Source organism: Schistocerca serialis, chromosome 2 (assembly GCF_023864345.2).
Source record: "Schistocerca serialis cubense isolate TAMUIC-IGC-003099 chromosome 2, iqSchSeri2.2, whole genome shotgun sequence".
Lineage (NCBI taxonomy): Eukaryota > Metazoa > Arthropoda > Insecta > Orthoptera > Acrididae > Schistocerca > Schistocerca serialis.
The window spans coordinates 952,042,531-952,065,160 of NC_064639.1; positions in this window are offsets into that span (position 1 = coordinate 952,042,531).

Here is a 22,630-nt window from a genome sequence, read left to right on the forward strand (position 1 = left end):
ACACACACACACACACACACACACACACACTGAGGCGTAACTCTTCGTCACGTAAATTACCGAGATTTTATTCATCCATTATTTGAGGAGCATTTAGCGGCTTACAACAATCTTCACACACAATTTCGAACTTTCTCATTGACAGTCCAACATAAAGCAATGAAAGGAAAAAAACTTATCTCTTATAGCATTTTCCTTGTTCATGCAGTAAAACATCAGGTATGGCGTTTTAATTTATTACTTGTTTGCTGCTAACTCTATTCGCAACTTCTTTTTGCAGACAATATTCTCATATACCACTAAATGTTCTCAACTTGTATCTTTTTATAACACGTAATTCAAGAAATATGACGTCATAAACACTGAGATGGGTGAATTCTAGTCTTTAAGGAATCGGGGGGGGGACTGGTGCTTTTTAAGATTATTTTCAATATAATCAGCCATGAACCTATCGTTAGCAAGTCGACGTCTGTACGAACAGTGAATTATACCACCCTTTGAGTCACGTTCAACAAATTTTAATTGTTCTATATCCGTAATAAGTTGCAATTACGTGCAAATACATGACTAGTTTTCAGGATCCCACGCTAAACCACGTGATGTCACATTATTGTCTGGATCGAGTCTAAAAATTTCGAGACAGGGGCACGGAAATTTTCAAAGACGTTGCCCAATAGTAAAATATGAATTTTCAGATACAGGGTATCCATAAATTATCTTTACAACTTCATACTTTAATAAATTAAAAACTATATTAAATATTAACAAATGGTTGTCAACATGTGATAACTCAAACCTCTTTTTTATCGTCCAGATGACGCAGTTTTGATGTTAAATTGACCTTGAGAATCTGATAAAATGTGGACTTCTCAGAAGAAAGCTCAGTGTGTGGCCTGGTTCCTACGGGTGAAGTTCGATACCCAAGTGCAATGAAACTTTAGAGCGCGGTGGGGAAGACAACGACCGTCCATACCGACTATTCGGCCTTGGAATATTTCATTTATGGTAACAGGCAGTGTTTCCCATAAAATGGGGCGGCTCGCCCATCTTTTTTCAGACGCCAACGTGGGAAGGTATGCCAGGCGTTTGGTATGGCAGGAGTCCACCTAAATCGATGGATACGTCGGCCAGATAGGAATGAGACGATCAACAGTAGACAGTGTCTTGCATAAGAAGTTACGGCTATATCCCTACAAGGTGCAGCTACCTCAGGCTTTAAATGCTGAGGATAAACCTCAGCGCGAACTGTTTACAGTGGATATGCTAGGCAAAACTAACTCAATGACTTTTTGGAAAAGATTTGTTTCTTTGGTGAGGCAACGTTTCACGTATCCGGCAAAGTGAATCGTCACAACGTTAGCATAAGGTTTCACAGCACCCTCGTTACACATGAAGTGGAAAGAGAGAGCACCAAAGTCACTGTCTGGTGCGGGCTGATGCTCAGTTGCATCGATGGTCCGTTCTTTTTCATCGAGTCTGCCGTCAATGGCTGTGTTTACGTGAACATTTTACAAGAGTTTGCTGTGCCACAGTTGGAACACCTGCAACCTGATGTCATTTTCCAGCAGGGTGGGGCATCACCCCAGTGGTGCCGTCTGGTACGTCATGTTCTAGATGGAAGGTTTCCGGATAGGTGAATTGAATGAGATGGTCCATTTCAATGGCCGCCACGATCCCCTGGACTTACACCAGGGTAGGGTTTTGTAAAAATCTGGTGTACCGAAGCAATGTTACAGATCTACAGGATTGGAGTCATGCATTCGCAATGCGTTTTAACTGTGGAAATATTGAATCGTATGTGCAGAAAAATAGAATTCCGGCTGGACATTATCTATGCCATTAAAGGTGCATACATTGATTTATATGAATGCTGAAAGGGAACTGAGTTCTCATACTATACGTTAAAAACCGTTTTTTGTTATCTAGTATAGTTTTAAAGATATTAACGTCTTAAGTAGTAAAGATAATTTATGGACACCTAAGACACAGTAATCTGTCATCGTTATGTATTTAAATAAATGGTATTAAAATTCTCTGATTTTTGTTTCTTTTGGGCCCTCCATTTGATAGCAATTGTTGATCAAACAAAAGGGATTTTTCCCTTAAATATATGGAAACACACAGTCCTTATTAATCAAATTAAAATGCTCACTGACAGGGAAACGCTTTATTGTCACTTTCAACTCGTCACATTTTAAGTAAGAGACTTTTTTTCTGTAGGGCATATCAGAAAATCATAATTATGAAATAAGCATCGTAATCCGTCAGACTGTCACACACTATAGACTCTGTAAAATAAGGTTTATAATTTCAGTTACAGTTGCCATGTGCAGCTCCTCGAAATCTGCCAGTGAAATGACACTGATCCCTATGTTTCAGATCAATTTGCTTGAAATTTCCCTTGCATTTGAGGTAAATTTCTGCTGTTAGAGGCACTTCTTCCTCATCGAGGCTACTACTCATTTACTTGTTTTGCAACAAGTAATCTCTTATGCACTCAGCAATCAGATACAACTTTTTACTAATGCATTCTATACAGTCAGTATCCCTGTGCAGCTGAAACTCTTAATATTCGTCACAGTAAGTACAGTGTATGCAGAAAACAATACTGTGTGGCTTATGCACATAACTTTCGTCAGTAGCACTCGCTTATAACAAACATTCAGTATCTGCATATATGCCAAACAGTAGCTGTAATTGGCTCTCTGATAATCCTCTTCACAGAAAAAGGGGTGTGGCTTAGAAGGGGGAAGGAAGTGGGATGGCTTAGGAATGAGAGAATGGAGAGGGGAGGGTTGATATAACAATAAAAACAGCTATTATTGGAAGAGCTCAGTACGTCTCTTGAGCTTATAGGCTCTCAGATTTGGGTATTTCCAAGAAAGGGCACGGCTTAAGATGGAGTATAGAAATGAGACTGGACAGTAAAATACTGAGCTGTTCAAATGGTTCTGAGCACTACGGGACTTAACCTCTGAGGTCATCAGTCCCCTAGAACTTAGAACTACTTAAACCTAACTAACCTAAGGACATCACACACATCCATGCCCGAGGCAGGATTCGAACCTACGACCGTAGCGGCCACGCGGTTCCAAACTGAAGCGCTTAGAACCGCACGGCCACACCGGCCGGCACTGAGCTGTTGTTTTGGGAGGAAAATATTAGTGTTGGCTTAGATGCTCTCTCATCGGTTTGTTTGCAAGAAAGGGTTGTGACTTACGAGAGGGAAAGGGAGATAAAGCGATGTCGTTTAGGAATGAGGAGGTGGGAAAGAAATGGTTCAGATGGCTCTGAGCACTATGGGCCTTTGTGGTCATCAGTCCCCTAGAACTACTTAAACCTAATTAACCTAAGGAAATCACACACATCCATGCCTGAGGCAGGATTCGAACATGCGACCGTAGCGGTCACGCGGTTCCAGACTGAAGCGCCTAGAACAGCACGGCCACACCGGCCGGCGGTGGGAAAGAGAAGGGCATGATGGAGGGGAGGGTTAGGGGCAGAGGAAGAGAATGGGGAGAGAAGAAGGATAGGAGAGACGTGAGGCAACTTGAAGGTAATGTTTTATCAAAAGAGCACTTTTCTGTCCAACTGATACTGTTGTATCGGTACCAGCCACGGATGCAAGAGAGGCGCAGTTCTCATATCACTTTCCTCATACAAGTTTTAGAAAATAAAGTAGCAAGAAAACTGTCTAAAAATGACAAGGAATTCTGGAAAATTACGTGCTTTGTATAACGCAGAACAGTTTTCAGTTGCTCTCTTGAGGGTGTGCTCACATGGAAGGGCTTGTAATCTCGCTGGCTGCCGAGAGCTTTCCAGACAAGTAAACGTATGAAGTCATAGGCTGACCGTATCTGCTTTCAATGACAAAACCAACACTGTTCCTCACTCCACAGGTGGAACTGGAGAACCAGATTAAGTTGAATAAGGCAAGACACGAAGGGATAGACAACCCCCCCCCCCCCCCCCCCGACTAGAAAAATAATAATAGAGAACTACCACGGATGTGACTCGGAACGACTGAAAGAAACAGCGTCCCCCTCATTCAACGCTCGAATAGCCATAGTATGCAAATTTGTGTTCCCAATCGTGGTGCTAAATGAAATGACATTGTTGAATGGTAAACTGTCATTATTCTTGCAATTTATGCTGAAACGTTGTACCACACACTAATGTAAATACATTATTATTACTAGTATCGCCTGTGTTCGAAATTCCACCAACTGTCTTTAAGCTGCGCTATAGCCACGAATATTATTGGGAAATTTTTTGGTTTCTCACTAACTGTTCGATCGTTTGATATGAGCCCTAGATATAGTATGCTAAAAAAATAAATTTTGGGCTGTCGGTGGTAAATTAACTTTCCCTTATGATGACGCCATTTGAATGCAGTTGAAATATGTAAAGCAACCTCAGATGTGAAATGTTTTGCGTTACATAATCTCCATTGTAAATCCATCAAATAATTATATCTCTGAATTACGTTCAGTGCACATTTAACTGTACCTCTCAACATAACAATAGAATTGTCATTATCGAGATCCACATTAATCAGATCCACATTAATCCTTTTCCTGTATCCACTCACAAATTACGACTCTCCAGCTCTTTGTCTTTCAGTCCGACCTATTAGCGTTCGTCTTCAAGGCATAGCTCAAAACAAATGTCGTTTCAGAATAATAAGGGAAGTCGTAGCTATTCAAAACATAAAAACCGAAAATTAGGAACGTACTTCAAATTTTGTGGTTGTTGTTGTTGTTGTGGTCTTCAGTCCTGAGACTGGTTTGATGCAGCTCTCCATGCACAGTAAAGCTGCATGGCCTCGGGAAAAATTACGGCTGTAGTTTCCCCTTGCTTTCAGCCGTTCGCAGTACCAGCACAGCAAGGTCGTTTTGGTTAGTGTTAGACGACCAGATCAGTCAATCATCCAGACTGTTGCCCCTGCAACTACTGAAAAGGCTGCTGCCCCTCTTCAGGAACCATACGTTTGTCTGGCCTCTCAACAGATACCCCTCAGTTGTGGTTGCACCTACGGTACGGCCATCTGTATCGTTAAAGCACGCAAGCCTCCCCACCAATGGCAAGGTCCATGGTTCATGGGGGGGGGGGGGGGGAATTTTGTGGTAAAGGTGAACACAAAACTAGTTCTGTATACTATTAATCAAAAGCAAGCGAAAACGCGACTCCACCATACAACGTTGTGTACAGTCTATCTTGTCCCCGAAGGCTTCAGTACTACGATACTTAGTTTTCCACTGCTGACAACATTAGCGACCTAGCAGTTGTGGCATTGAAGCTGCCCAGTATGCGCGTATTACTGGAAATCAACCATCTGAAACATTTAACGTCCATAGAATGCGATTGCACGAAACGTTGTTACTTTCATGTCTCATTTCTATCGCAGCACTTGATCGGTACATGGGGTAAGAGTTGGTACAGTGTGAGTACCAGCGGGAACCTTTCCTCACGTGTGCACAAGGAGGTTTTGTGTGTATCTACTTCCTTTTACATCTTTTAACGTCTACGTACGAAAATTACCTTCTATCTACGCACGTCTATGTCGAAATAACTTTCACGGTGGCGCGGATAAAAGTAGCCCATGTAAGTACGGGTGATCAAAAAGTCAGTATAAATTTGAAAACTTAATAAATGGTTCAAATGGCTCTGAGCACTATGGGACTTAACAGCTATGGTCATCAGTCCCCTAGAACTTAGAACTACTTAAACCTAACTAACCTAAGGACATCACACAACACCCAGTCATCACCAGGCAGACCTAATAAATCACGGAATAATGTAGATAGAGTGTTAAAAGTTGACACACATGCTTGGAATGACATGGGGTTTTATTAGAACCAAAAAAAAAACAAAGTTCACAAAATGCTCGACAGATGGCGCTGGACAGCAAAACGTCAGTGACTGCGCATGACAATCGTGTACAAAATGAACTGTAATGAGAGAGAGAATCAGATGCGCCAGCAGTCGCAGCATGTTGACGTTACCTGAAAAGGCACTTTTAGTGAAGCTTTATTATCAGAATGGGGAATGTGCTACTTCAGCGTTACGATCCTATCGCCATAGGAAGGGGATTCGAACGGTTAAAGGTCCGTTGACAAATGCAGCTGTGTCGAGAATGATTTCGAAGTTCGAAGCCACGGGTTGTTTAGACGATAGACCCCGTAGTGGCCGACCGAGCACAAGGCGTAATGCTGCTGAGACAGTTCAGGAAGAAATGGAGGCTGTAGCGGGTTCGTCTATGCACGGGGAAGTCAGCGCTTGTGCAATCGCACGTCGCACCGGCATTCCATAAACTACTGTTTGGTTGGCAATGGGAGTACCCTCCGATGCTATCCGTACAAAATCCATCGGCATCATGTACTGTTACCTGGCGATTTAGTGAAGCGGAGGGCATTTGCGGTGTGAGCTTTTCAAAAGATGGCGGATGATGACGATTAGTTGAGTAACGTGTTGTGGACCGACGAAGCTCATTTCACGCTCCGAGGGTCTGTCAACGCCCACAACTGCAGAATTTGGGCTACCGAAAATCCTAGAACTGGCGTGGAAACTCAATTGCACGACGAGAAAGCCACGGTGGATTTACCACATGTACCGTTATCGGGCCTTTTTTCTTCGAGGAAATGCGTGATTCTGGTTTTGTAACTGCTACCGTGACGGGTGAGAGGTACGCCGATATGTTACAGAATCGCATCATCCCTAGTCTGGCTGATAAACGCCTGCTGGAACGCACGATGTTTATGCAGGATGGCGCTCCACCCCATATTGCTAGACGCGTGAAAGATCTCTTGCGAGCGTCGTTTGGTGATGATCGTGTGCTCAGCCGCCACTTACGTCATGCTTGGCCTCCGTGCAATTATTGGCTTTGAGGTTACTTGAAGTCGCAAGTGTATCGTAATCGACCGACATCTCTAGGGACGCTGAAAAACAACATCCGACGCCAATGCCTCACCATAACTCCGGACATGATTTATAGTGCTGTTGACAACATTATTCCTCGACTACAGCCATTGTTGAGGAATGGTGGTGGACATATTGAGCATTTCCTGTAAAGAACATCATCTTTGCTTTGTCTTACTTTGTTATGCTAATTATTGCTATTCTGATCAGATGAAGCGCCATCTGTCGGACATTTTTTGAACTTTTGTATTTTTTTGGTTCTTTAAAACCCCATGTCATTCCAAGCATGTGTGTCAATTTGTACCTCTTTATCTACATTATTCCGTGATTTATTCAGTTTTCAAATTTATGCTGACATTTTGATCACCCAGGATAAAGAAAATGCAATGAAACTGCAGAAACGAAGAGCTGAAATGTACTTAGCATTTATTTATAATGAAAAATACATTCATGGAAGGTGTTGAAGGCCGCGGTGGTCTAGCGGTTCTGCCGCTGCAGTCCGGAACCGCGGGACTGCTACGGTCGCAGGTTCGAATCCTGCCTCGGGCATGGGTGTGTGTGATGTCCTTAGGTTAGTTAGGTTTAAGTAGTTCTAAGTTCTAGGGGACTAATGACCTAAGATGTTGAGTCCCCTGGTGCTCAGAGCCATTTGAACCATTTTTTGAAATTTCGTGAGAAGATTCCGCCGCAACGAAAAACGCCTTTGTTTTGATGATGTCCACCCCAAATCTTGTCTCACGTCCACGACACTCTCTCCCCTATTTCGGAATAATAGAAAACGTGCTGCTCTACTTTGAACTTTCTCTATGTACTCTGTTAATCCTATCCAATAAGGATCCCAGACCGAACAAATTCAAATGGCTCTAAGCACTATGGGACTTAACATCTGAGGTCATCAGTCCCCTAGACTTAGAACTACTTAAACCTAACTAACCTAAGGATATCTCACACATCCATGCCCGAGGCAGGATTCGAACCTGCGACCGTAGCAGCAGCGCGGTTCCGGACTGAAGCGCCTAGAACCGCCCGGCCACAGCAGCCGGCCAGACCGAACAGCAGTGCCACAAAGAGAATGGACAAGCGTAGTGTAGGCAGTCTCTTGAGTGGTTCTGTTACATTTTCTAAATGTTCCGTCAATAAAACGCAGTCTTTAGTTTCCTTTCATGTTCTTCATGTTTTGTCTTTTACTTTAAGGGCATATGTAAGTTTGTAATAATGTTATTCTATACTGCTGTTTGTAATTCTGCTCCAGTGTCATTGTTATCACTGCCGTCGGTTGTCTGGTGCTTGTCTAACTGCGCTTTTATTCTACTCTAAGTGTGTGTTTGTATGCCAACTTCGTAATTTTGTTCTATACTGCTTTGTTTTTCAATTATGTTTCTTTGGAAGTTTATAACGGTTTTTGGCTGTATGGTCCTTGTAACCCAAAGCCACGACAAAGAAATAATATAAAAAAATTGGTTTCTGCGGCAGCCCCCCCAGCCTGCTGCTCGGAGCCGCTGCCAGGTGTGCGAGGTGGCCCGCCGGCTCCGGCTTCCCTACCCCTTCCCCTTTCCACTTTCCACTCCCCCCCCCCCCCCCCCCCTGCTCTGCTCTTCTGTTTCCGGGCTGTGCAGACCGCGTCGCTGGACCCCCGCCAGCCGCGCAGTTGCGGCCTGCCGCAAAAAAGACGCCACTGGCGGAGCCTGGCGGAAGAGGCGAACGCAGCTGCGGCCACCGGCCGGACTCAGCTCCTGGGGTCGCCCAACTGCGGGTCCGTCAGGCGGCTGCCCTCGCGGTCAGTGCTCAGCTGTGCAACTCCAGTGGTACACCTCCAGCTGGTGCCAGAGTGAAGCTGAGTGCCGGTTCGCAGGTTAAAACGTGGATCATTCCCCTTTTGTGGACAACGCTCTCACCGTATGAGATATCCGCGCACTGCTAGGGCTCGGTAAAAAATATCGACGTTTCCGAAAGTAGATATTTCATCGAAAGAATATTGATATGCGTCGGCGATGCCAAAATTACCGATGTATCGATTAATGAAGATTTGATATTAAATATCGAAAGCGATATTTTTATTCTCTGTCTTCTCATGATTCTTAGGCACTATAGTTCTCATAAGTAGATTTCTTGCCCGTTTCCGACTACCATCAATCTTTGCGATCTGACAGTAAATATTTTACAATGGTGAACCGGTACGGCTCGCTATTTAAATTTCTTTTTTTTTAAATCGCCCTCCTTCTTACAAGGGATCCACCCCATCGCACCCCCCCCCCCCCCCCCCAGATTTAGTTATAAGTTGGCACAGTGGATCGGCCTTGAGAAACTGAACACAGATAATCGAGAAAACAGGAAGAAGTTGTGTGAAACTTGAAAAAAGTAAGCGAAATATACAAACTGAGTAGTCCATGAGCAATATAGGCAACATCAAGGAAAGTGTGAGCTCACAAGTGCCGTGGTACCAACCTATAACTAAATCTGAGGCGGTGCGATGAGGAGGTTCCCTTGTCAGTAATCGCCGCGATGACAGTATCGACATCGGATTGGAGTCTTTGATCACCGGATATCTTTGGCGAGTTGTCTTCCTGCGTGCCGCAGGGCGACAGAACAACGAAGAAGAGGGTTTCGGGAATTTAGCTCTGGACTGTGCGTGAGGAGCGACGTCGATGTCGGAGGGCAAGGCCGCTTGGTCGGTGGGCCCCGCGAAAGTAGTTGGTGGGGGACGGAACGCCGTGGGCTCGAAGATTGTAGTGTGGAGGGCCGGTGTTGTCGCGACGGCACTCATCGTGTGGTCATTCAAGGGCTGAGAAGTGATTTCTTGGTTCTGCCCTTGGATTCCAACGAAGAATTACGGCAACTTAGGTGCGTGAGGTGAACATAAGAATTCGAAAAAGGTGCACGTTGATGGCGCGTATATCAGACTTGTGAGTGCTTTGCTTCGGTACTGCAGAGCGCTGCTTTGAAGGAGAGCGTTGATTTCGGCATTGTCATCTACACTACCGGCCATTAAAATTGCTACACCAAGAAGAAATGCAGATGATAAACGGGTATTCATTGGACAAATATATTATACTAGAGCTGACATGTGATTACATTTTCACACAATTTGGTTGCATAGATCCTGAGAAATCAGTACCCAGAACAACCACCTCTGGCCGTAATAACGGCCTTGATACGCCTGGGCATTGAATCAAACAGAGCTTGGATGGCGTGTACAGGTACAACTGCCCATGCAGCTTCAAAACAATACCACAGTTCATCAAGAGCAGTGACTGGCGTATTGTGACGACCCAGTTCCTCGGCCACCATTGACCAGACGTTTTCAATTCGTGAGAGATTTGGAGAATGTACTGGCCAGGGCAGCAGTCGAACATTTTCTGTATCCAGAAAGGCCTGTACAGGACCTGCAACAAGCGGTCGTGCATTGTCCTGCTGAAATGTAGGGTTTCGCAGGGATCGAATGAAGGGTAGAGCCACGGGTCGTAACACATCTGAAATGTAACGTCCACTGTTCAAAGTGCCGTCAATGCGAACAAGAGGTGACCGAGACGTGTAACCAATGGCACCCCATACCATCACGCCGGGTGATACGCCAGTATGGCGATGACGAATACACGCCTCCTTTTGTGGACTGGCAAGACAGCCAATCCACTAGGACGGGAGGCCGAAGGGCACGCGTTTAAGCTCACGCAGGCTGGCGTGAGGACTGGAACAGGTAAAGTAATTGAGACTAGCAAATAAAGTACGTAGCTGCTGGAATACTTAACTTTAATCCATAATTGGTGAACATCGGTCTGACGGTACATGCATCACAAGATAAATAGCAATTGATAATGGCGCCTTGCTAGGTCGTAGCAAATGACGTAGCTGAAAGCTATGCTAACTATAGTCTCGGCAAATTAGAGCGTATTTTGTCAGTGAACCATCGCTAGCAAAGTCGACTGTACAACTGGGGCGAGTGCTAGGAAGTCTCTCTAGACCTGTCGTGTGGCGGCGCTCGGTCTGCAATCACTGATAGTGGCGACACGCGGGTCCGACGTATACTAACGGACCGCGGCCGATTTAAAGGCTACCACCTAGCAAGTGCGGTGTCTGGCGGTGACACCACACCTCCAATGTGCGTTACCTGCGTTGTCGGCAAACACGGATGCGACCATCAGGATGCTGTAAACAGAACCTGGATTCATCCGAAAAAACGACGTTTTGCCATTATTGCACCCAGGTTCGTCGTTGAGTACACCATCGCAGGCGCTCCTGTCTGTGATGCAGCGTCAAGGGTAACCGCAGCCATGGTCTCCGAGCTGATAGTCCATGCTGCTGCAAACGTCGTCGAACTGTTCGTGCAGATGGTTGTTGTCTTGCAAACGTCCCCATCTGTTGACTCAGGGATCGAGACGTGGCTGCACGATCCGTTACAGTCATGCGGATAAGATGCCTGTCATCTCGACTGCTAGTGATACGAGGCCGTTGGGATCCAGCACGGCATTCCGTATTACCCTCCTGAACCCACCGATTCCATATTCTACTAACATTCATTGGATCTCAACCAACGTGAGCAGCAATGTCGCGATACGATAAACCGCAATCGCGATAGGCTACAATCCGACCTTTATCAAAGTCGGAAACGTGATGGTACGCATTTCGCCTCCTTACACGAGGCATCACAACAACGTTTCACCAGGCAACGCCGGTCAACTGTTGTTTGTGTATGAGAAATCGGTTGGAAACTTTCCTCATGTCAGCACGTTGTAGGTGTCGCCAACGGTGCCAACCTTGTGTGAATGCTATGAAAAGCTAATCATTTGCATATCACAGCATCTTCTTCCTGTCGGTTAAACTTCGCGTCGGTAGCACGTCATCTTCGTCGTGTAGCAATTTTAATGGCCATTAGTGTCCTTAGCTGCTTTAAAGAACTGTTTTGGATCGAAAGTGGATCCAAGTGAGGGACCAAACCATTGCTTGTCTTATTCGTATTAAAAACCTAAGTCGGTCACCAACGTGTTAAACTCTGTTACCTACAGTTATAACGAGTAATTCTTCACTCTGGCTGTGTCAAAGAGTGAACTTTGGAAGTACTGTTAAGTGTTTTTAGTAATGGAAAGATTGACTGTGGAGCCTTTCAGTCGGACGCTTATGAATCGTGCTAACTGCAGTTCACTTCTTATGGTATTTTATGGTTCTACTTGTCGTGGCGAAAACGCAGATAGTATTTTCATAATTTAGCTTTGGACGTCATTCTGTGGTTTGGTGTGACCCTCCCAAGAGATTAAAGCCCCAAATATTTTCTTACTGTCTTTCCTGAGGATGCCTTGTAACAGTTATTGATTTGTCTTTTGTCTACCCCACCGTACTGCTGTTTGGTGCGGTGCGGTATATTCGAAGTGTTCAGTAGTACCGCATCTAATTCCTCTTCCGTTTTAAAATTAGCGAACCGCTTCCGTATCATCGAATAATCCCAGTATGAAATCTGTGTAAGTTGGTTGCGGCCTGTTAACGTTTTGTACATCATGGAGAATCTTTACCGTGCCGCATGTGATCCTGAAGGAGAGCACGGTGCACAACAGCGCATGGCCACGACGAAATAAAAAAATATGTATTGCATATTATTTTTTTGCGGATGTAACCACTGAGCTGAAGAGTTGATCTGTGTGTTTTTTTGTATATTTTAAAAGGAAAACATTTACATAAGTGATTAATTATAACATCTATGCTTAATTATTTGTCATAATTCGCTGGGTGTAGTATGCGTCACAGGAAGGTCTATGGTATAAAGTGTTTAAAAGGAAGGAAAATCTTTTGTGATAAGGTGCGTATCGTTGAAGCTATAGGGTTTGAGTGTACGTTGATAGTAATCAGATCTTTGTGCATTTAAGTTGTTGTTTTAATTAAAATTTTTTTGCCTTTAGAGATCACAGATCATATCTAGGAAAATTGGTATTGCCATGTGACGTTAGAGTCTTTTATTTAACTTTGCATTATGCAAAGGGATTTGGAGTTTTAAGCGTTGAAAATTGATTCTGAGAGCTGTTCCTTGATCTGCTATTATTCAAGAGACCGTTGGTTAAATAATGCTTCAGGAACTTTCATTAAGAAACTATATTGAGGATCATGCTGTTAATGATAACGAACGTTCACTTACAATTTTAAAATCACGTTAATAAAGTTGTAAAATTTTAAAGGTAAAAAAACTTTCGTATGACATACGGTGCCTGCCCGTACTTCCCACAACTTCCACGTATCGAGGTATTGGCCTTCGGGCGTTGTCAGATGTTTTCGCCGGTATCTATCCTGCGGGGCCATGTCAGATGGGATTAATTTTATTTTATATTCAGTACTACAAATGAACACCAAATTCGAATATGAGTGCATCTGTACCGCAGATACGTGAAAGCTTTTTACTTCAGTCAACTCTACCATTGCAAATGATAGGTGCCGCTGCTGTGGTCTTCAGTCTCGAAGACTGGTTTGATGCAGCCCTCCATACTACCCTCTTCATCCTCGAGTAACTACTGCAACCTATATCCTTCTGAGTCTGGTTAGTGTATTCGTCTCTTGATCTCCCTCTATGATTTTTGCCCTCCACACTTCGCTCAGATACTAAATTGGTGATCACTCGATGCCTCAGAATGCGTCCTACCAACCGATCCCTTCTTCTAGTGAAGTTGTGCCACAAACTCCTCTTCTCCCCAATTCTGTTCAGTACCTCCCCATTGATTACGTGAGCTATCTATCTAATCTTCAGTATTCTTCTGTAGCATCACATTCCAAAAGTTTCTATTCTCTTCCTGTCTAATTTGTTTACCGTCCATGTTTCACTTACATCCATGGCTACACTCCATACAAATACTTACAGAAAGTACTTCTTGACAATTAAATTCATATTCGAAGTTAAAAGATTTCTCTTCTTCAGAAACGCTTTCATTGGTAGTGCCAGTCTACATTTTATATCCTCTCTACTTCGACCATCAGTTATTTTGCTGCCCAAATAGTAAAACTCATTTACTGCTTTAAGTGTCTTACTTCCTAATCTAATTCCCTCACCATCATCTGATTTAATTAGACTACATTCCATTATCCTCATTTTGTTTCTTTAGATGTTCATCTGACAACCACCTTTAAGGACGCTGTGCATTCCGTTCAGCTGCTCCTCCAAGTCCTTTGCTGCCTCTGACAGAATTACAATGTCATCTGCGAACCTCAGGTTTCTTTTTTTATTTCTTCTATCTAGTTTTTAACTCATACTACAAATTTATCTTTTATTTCCCTTACTGCTTGGTAAATATACAGATAGTATAACATCGGGAATAGGCTACAAGCCCGTCTCACTCCCTTTTCAACCACTGCTTCCCTTTCGTGCCCCTCGACTCTTATAATTGCCATCTGGTTTCTGTACAAATTGTAAATAGCCTTTCGCTCCCTACATTTTACACATGCCACCTTCACAATTTGAGAGTATTCGAGTCAATATTGTCAAAAGCTTTCTCTAGGTCTACAAATTCTATACCCTTCTTAGATAAGTCATAGGGTCAGTACTGATAGAAACAAAAAGTGCAACGTACAAGGTGCTAAATGCACACATTTTGGTGACAGCACTGTGTGATAACAATGAAAATTATTACTCCTTGCTCCCAACTGTGAAGCAGAATACGCGCTTCTCTTACCCCCTGACTCCCTGGACCAAGAAAAGATAGATGCACTGTAAAAGTAACGCACACTCGGCACCAACATCATACACATTACTGCGTTGGTATTTAATGGAAATCTGAAACATTTAGTCATTTCACACCCGTTTTGTCAGAAATTGCTCAGAATTACTTAACATGCCAAGCCTCTGCTGTGTCGTCCAAAAGAGTAGTTTGCTTAGAAAATTAGGTTGTGCTACATAACTTAAGCAGACTGCCAGGGCAACGTATTAAAAAAAGAGTGCTATTAGTATCCATCGGTGACGATTATTGGTTTAATTAATCGGTTTTTTGTAAATAAGTGACTATCGACTGCACTGTTCGTTTTTTATTGGTTAATGTTGGATATAATAAAGTATTTATCAATTTTTAAAAGTGCATGTATCATTTATGTGACTGCGATCAATTTTCTTAACTCCTGTAAATGTTGTAAATGACGACCGATAAACGAAATATGGGTATTTTTGTCTAGATCAGAAAATTAAAGTAGAGCTTGATTCTGAAAGGGCAAGAGCGATGATTGCTGTGATTAGCCATTCCTGAATTTAACACTTCTTGCTGTAGTGAAGGTGTAGTGAGAGGCCAGAACTGCAGAGAGATGGCCAAGGGATGCCATTGGGACAGGGAACAGTGGTGGCCAGGTCAATGTCCTGTAAACTGCACCCAGTTAAATCGGCACCCAAAAAAGGAGAAGGTCGGGGAAGTGTCCTCTAATCCCCCGTTCCAACTACGCTACTTGCTTTCTCGGCAGGTAGAAGAGCCGAGAGCGCCCCCCCCCCTCCTTCCCCCGGTCAGCCATTACGTGATATGCTGAGGAAGAAGACTGGAAATGCTCGAACAAGAACTGCAACGCCAAAATTTTTCAATCTGGGGTGATTTTCTCTACGACCAGATCTTCAGAAAATAAAATGGAGAACATTAAAACCTAATTACAAAAGGTCATTTTAAAAATCGTAACTATCCTACTTGACAAAGTATACTTTAAAATAAAATATGTTCTATGGTGCCTGTAACGTACACAAGATGTGCTGTCATTGTAACTAAAAGGTCATTCTGCATTATGCAATACGAACCAGAACTCCACCGACAACGAATGCTGTACAGGGATCTTATCAGAGTATTTTGGTGTAAGCGATTCGTGGCCTTCCGTTGTTCGTAACAGAATAATTACGCTGCCGTTTGATTTCTTACTCCTCGTGTCGGTATTGCTTTGAAAATATTTGCACAACAGTGAAAATTTCGGAGGTGTGCGCTGTGTGCCTTGTTTCGAAACAATCTTGCTCCTTTCACTCACGATGCTTGTTTTTGACAAGAGTATGGCCTATTTTATTATTTGTTCTTAAGCTTGTGTTCAATACTGTTTGGTCCAGTCTCAGGTTGGATTTTCCGGCAGTGTTAGTTGTATGTTTACAGCGAGACACAACAGTATGAACAGGTTTACTGGTGAAGAATCGGCCGATATGCATCTCGGTTGGGTTCACTAAATGGAATGGAAAAGCAGAACGACGAAGATACCTTCAGCTGTTCCCACAGCGACGGCAACCACATAACAGCAGTTCTGCATCTGTTCATAGGCGCCAAAGAATAACCGAATTCTTTCCTCTTATTACGTTCGGTGATGTGATACTACAAAATAAAAAAAAAAAAGGTTCAAATGGTTCTGAGCACTATGGGACTTAACATCTGTGGTCATCAGTCCCCTAGAACTTAGAACTACTTAAACCTAACTAACCTAAGGACATCACACACATCCATGCCCGAGGCAGGATTCGAACCTGCGACCGTAGCTGTCACGCGGTTCCGGACTGCGCGCCTAGAACCGCTAGACCACCGCGGCCGGCGATGTGATATTACAGGTTTTTTCACTGTTGTAAAGTGTTTTCACAAAAACAGTGATTCTGGTAACAAAGCCAATAAGACATAATTACATTATTACTTCGTAATGAACCACCGGAGACCACAGGTCCACTGAACAACTTCCGGAGTATTGTCGGTGGAGTTCTGGTTAATCCTGTGTATGTGACATGCGTTGTACGTAGCTTCTTCTCCTACTCCCAGCGCTACGTGTGCGCGTCCACTTTATGTAACTTAAAAGAAATCTACACTTTTCTTTATAACAATAATTCTTAATCAATATCCACACTGTGCAAACCACTGTGAAGTGTATGGCAGAGAAAGCATTGCATTGTAGCAGTTATCAAGTTTTCTTACCTCGCCCACGCGATCCCTATGGACTGATATTAAATTCTTAGATTTATCATTTAATGCTGACATAATTGAATACAGATTTAGCATAACCTGATGGCACTCGAAGTAAATACTGATTTCCAGAGGTTACATCCTGTTTTTAAATCAAATGTACCTTAGATAAAGAAAATAAGTTTCTTCCAGCTGTTCTACAGGTCAATTGTTAGGCAGCGTAATTCAGTAGACAAGCCGCCTATCCCCAGTACTCAAGGAGACATGTATTGAAATGTGCTCCACCCCAAGCAAGCTACCCATGCACGAGTTACGACCCGCCCTCGCAGCCTTACTTCTGCCAGTACCTCGTCTCAACCTTCCAAACTTCACAGGAGCTCTCCTACGAAGCTTGCAAGACTAGTATTCACGGAAGAAAGCATACTACAGAGACATGGCTTAGCCACAGCCTGGGGTACGTTTCCAGAAAGAAAATTTCACTATGCAACGGCGTGTGCGCTAAAACTATGTGCCAGACAGACACGAATTCGTGACCTTTGCCTTTCGCGGGCAAGTGCTTTCTTCCAAACACTGAACACCATTTTTTGTTCGAGGCATCAGAGACAGATTATACGAGGGGCCTAACTCGGACGGAAATATGGCTTAGAATGTGATACGGTTTCCATAAGGTGCTGAAACTATGTTAACTTTGAGCGATTTCAGCTGTTTCTCAACGCCGCTGACCCTAATATCCGTATCACTTCTCATTGGATTGGTGCCAGAATTACGTGGAAGCAATACTGTTGAGTAATTATGTATATCATTACCGTTTTTGCGAAGTGGAAGATACATGAGAATTATAAAATTGCATATTAACTTAAATTCACTTTAAAAGAACGATGAATACATCACTACTTACGTAACGTCGTAGCTTACGCAAAAAAAAGTAAAAAATATTTTAAGGTGATAAAGCTCACTGACTTTTTGCGAAAGGACGGAATATGCATGGTAAGGTTACCAATGACTGAGCCACTAAAGCAGAGGAACTAAATACGGTTTTCTGAAATTCCTTCACCAAAGAAGACGAAGTAAATATTCCAAAACCGGAATTAAGAACTGCTGCCAACCTGGGCAGCTTAGAAGTAGATATCCTCGGTACAGCGAAGCAACTTAAAACTGTTAATAAAGGCAAGTCTTCCGGTCCAGCCTGTAGTCCATTTGGCTCCTTTCAGAGTAAGCTGATGCAGTAGCTCCATATTTGGCAGTCACATACAACCCTTCGCTGTAAGAAAGATCCATTCCAAAAGAATGGAAAGTTGCACAGGTGAGGTTAATACACTAAACAGGAAACAGGAGTAATCGGCTGAATCACAAGCCTACATCACTGACGACAGTTTGCAGCAGGATTTTGAAACATATACTGCGTTCGAACATTATGAATTACCACCACGAAACCGATCTATTGACACATAGAACGGATTTAGAATAAGTGTTCTTGTGAAACACAACTGGCTCTTTATTCACAAGAAGTAATGAGTGCTTTCGACAGGGGAAGTAGAACTGTTTGCATATTTTCAGATTTCCAGAACGCTTTTGGCATCGTTCCTAAGAAGTGGCTTCTAATCAAACTGCGTGCCTACGGAGGATCGTCTCAGTTGTGCAACTGCATTCACCATTTCCTGTAAGAAAGGTCACGGTTCGTAGTAACTGAAAGCGAGTCATCGAGTAAAACAAAAGCGATATGTGGCGTTCCCCAAGGCCATGTTAAAGGCCCTCTGCTGTTCCTAATCTATATAAATGATTTGGGAGGCTATCTGAGCAGCCCTTTCAGGTTGTTTGCAGATGATGCAGTCATTTACCGTCTAGTAAGGTCATTAGAAGATCAAAAACAATTGCAAAATGATTTTGAAAAAATTTCTGCAGGGTGTTCAAAAAAAGTGTCGAATACTTTGAGAGCCGTTAGTCTTCATCCAAACAAGAAAACTAAGTCCAATAAACCTGGGTCCGGAAACGCATAGTTTCCGAGATCAATACGTGTTAATAGGAGGAGCGGGCGCGACGCTGTGTTGCGGACATTAGCACAGTCTTTGCGTTGGCGTTTCGTCGGCAGGGTATCATGGTGTCTTACTAACAGTACTCTACCTATAGTTAGGTGGTCAGCAGTCAGCTGTGTGGTTCGAGTCGTATAGTAGGCTACGTTAGTTTTCGTCGTGTCTATGTGCCTTATTGTCCAGTACTGCCAACCCTGGGTCCTTATTATTGTGTTTTACCTTCTTCCAAATGCAACTTCAGTTACGTGTTTAATGTTATTATGCTCTTTGTACGTACAGATGGTGTAGTACATTTACATTTTTTCTCTTCCACCGCTCTGAAATGGCGGATATGACGTTCTCCTATGATTTAGCAAATGGACATAGCCTGCTAGCCCGTACTCTCTACGCACAGCGCAGAGTGCCCTCTGATAAGTTGTTTGGCAGACTTTTCCAGCGTCTGAGAGACACAGGTACCCTCCACCGCGGAAGATTGACAATGGAAGATCCCGTACGGTCCGCACGCCTGACATGCAGGAGCGTGTGCTACGTTTGGTGGAAGAAACCCCTGGGACCAGTGTGCGACGATTAGCAGCAGCAGGAGTGTCTCACTCTCATATCTGGGAGGGGGGGGGGGGTGAGGTGGGGGGGGGGGGGTACTTCATGAACAATTGCTGTACCCATGCCGCGCGGGATTAGCCGAGCGGTCTGAGGCGCTGCAGTCATAGACTGTGCGGCTGGTCCTGGCGGAGGTTCGAGTTCTCCCTCGGGCATGGGTGTGTGTGTTTGTCCTTAGGATAATTTAGGTTCAGTAGTGTGTAAGCTTAGGGACTAACGACCTTAGCAGTTAAGTCCCATAAGATTTCACACACATTTGAACATTTTTTGCTGTACCCATATTGTCTATAGCGCGTTTAGGCAATGAGGCCACAGGATCATCATGGCAGACGGCGGTTCTGTCAATAGCTTTTGCAGAAGTGTACAGCTGATCCACTGTTCACATCCAAGATTTTATTTACTGATGATTCAGGGTTCGCAAGAGATGGTGTTGTGAATTTTCATAACCATCATGTATGGGCAGAAGTAAATCCCAAAACAATTAAGGAAGGAGGGCATCGGCACCAATTTTCAATCAACGTATGGACAGACGTACTTGGCGGTAGATTAATAATGCCATGCGTGATGCCACAAAGGTAGCATTAATGTATTGCCGACCTTGCTGGAGACTGTGCCGTTGGAGCAACGAATACAAATGTGATTCATGCATGACAACGCAACAGCACACTTTTGTGACAATGTGCACTAACATCTGGCGCAGACCTTTCAGGACCACTGGGTTGGTCAGGGGACGGAGGTAGGGATTGGGGGGTGGGAGGTGGGTGGAGGGGGCACATCTTGGCCTGGCCTGCCCTATATAATGTACCTACAACCAATGTGTAACGTAGCTACAACAATAATAATGTAGTTGCAACAATATTGCTATGTTCGTCAGTGAAAATGAACTCGGTAATCAACGTGAGCTGTCAGTAATCGACATCTAACCTGCACAACACTGTGTGCGTGTTGTATGAGTGTCACTTTCACTGTCATTTAATCCCTCAACAGAACGTTACACGAAAAATTTAAAACTAAGATTTGGATTAGCTATCTGACAGCGTATTTGAATACGAATTTGCAAGTGAGACAGAATCTGCCTTGTGAAACGGAATTAACTGTATTGGAGTACATTACCTGTTTTAGTGTGTCAGTGTCTCTGTTTTGGCCCTAAGTTTTGCACTCACCTCTTTAGACGACTGCCTTTTTCCATGTGGTTTACAGCAATTCGCAGCAGCATGCAGCAGCAGCATGCAGCATCAGCAGCTAAACCTTATTGTTACAAAGAATGAATTTAATAAAAAGTTGCTTGGGTCCTGTTAACTACTAAATAACTTGTGACAAGGGAATTCATAAAATAAGTCTGTTTGAAACTTCAGAATCATCATAACCCAGAACCAATAATAGACAATGACAATTACGATGACATAATGGCTGAGTGGCAGATTAACAAGTTATTTCAATTTCAAAGTTACATTAACATTTAATAACCACAGCATATTTATTAATTACATGCGGAGAATAATTATTATTATTTCGAGGATAAAGAGATTTCTTTAACTGACAAGAAAAACATAGGATTATTGGAAACTCGGACTAACAATCACGAGCCTAACCCTGCAATTGCGTTTGCACTATGCAAAGGACTTGGAAGAGCTGTTGAACGGAATGGATGGTGTCTTGAAGGGAGGATATAAGATGAACATCAACAAAAGCAAAACGAGGATAATGGAATGTAGTCGAGTTAAGTCGGGTGATGCTGAGGGTATTAGATTAGGAAATGAGACACTTAAAGTAGTAAAGGAGTTTTGCTATCTGGGGAGCAAAATAACTGATGATGGACGAAGTAGAGAGGATATAAAATGTAGACTGGCAATGGCAAGGAAAGCGTTTCTGAAGAAGAGAAATTTGTTAACATCGAGTATAGATTTAAGTGTCAGGAAGTTATTTCTGAAAGTATTTGTATGGAGTGTAGCCATGTATGGAAGTGAAACATGGACGGTAAATAGTTTGGACAAGAAGAGAATGGAAGCTTTTGAAATGTGGTGCTACAGAAGAATGCTGAAGATTAGATGGGTAGATCATATAACTAATGAGGAAGTATTGAATAGGATTGGGGAGAAGACAAGTTTGTGGCACAACTTGACCAGAAGAAGGGATCGGTTGGTAGGACATGTTCTGAGGCATCAAGGGATCACCAATTTAGTATTTGAGGGCAGCGTGGAGGGTAAAAATCATAGGGGGAGACCAAGAGATGAATACACTAAGCAGATTCAGAAGGATGTAGGTTGCAGTAGGTACTGGGAGATGAAGAAGCTTGCACAGGATAGAGTAGCATGGAGAGCTGCATCAAACCAGTCTCAGGACTGAAGACCACAACAACCACAATGCTTACGAATTTTACCTTGAATTCCATCTTCAAGCTTAGTTAAACCATCTAAATCTCTCCTGGCTATATAAATGAAAGCAGGCCTTCCGTAACGTGAGGGCAGCGGGACACATCTTCTGTCTCCGATCTCTCCACGGACACTACTACTTCCAGTCTCTCAGACAGACCTCGTCTTACAACAACGCTTAGAATCGTGCTCCCATGTTTCGCCCTCAGATTGTTACTATCGACATCTGAGTGTTTACACGATGCAAAGAATAGCTTTAAGTTGGCTATATTGTTTTCAATATAACGGAGAGTTCTGACACACTCGTTACACCGTTCACCAGACCACGATCCCCTAGACTTTCGGTTATGAGGACAGTTGAAGGAACTGGTTTACGCGAGGCCAATCAGCGATGTGCGGACAACAGAGGGTCGCGTCTTCAAGGCATGCCAGAAGATGCAACAACAACCTCGTGTACTTCATTCCTTGCACTTGTCATAAATGGACGCCACGTTGAACACCTCCTGTAAATACGTGTTTATCGCAGAAACTATGCGTTTCAGCACCATGTTTATTGGACTTTTCTCAGAAAGTATGCATTTCCGGACCCGTGTGTAATGGATTACCGTCTCTCATAGTATGGGACACTTTTTTTTAACACCCTGTATATGGCACGAAAAGTCCAGTGATGATCCCAAACAATGAAAGGAATCCCATGAATTTCGTTCCACGACAAATCATACAAATCTAAAGGCTGTCAATTTAACTAAATGTCTATGGTTATGAGTAATGAATAACTTAAACTGAAGCGATGACATAGATAATGTTACAGGGAAAGCGGACCAAAGACGAAGACGCAACAAATCGACTAAAG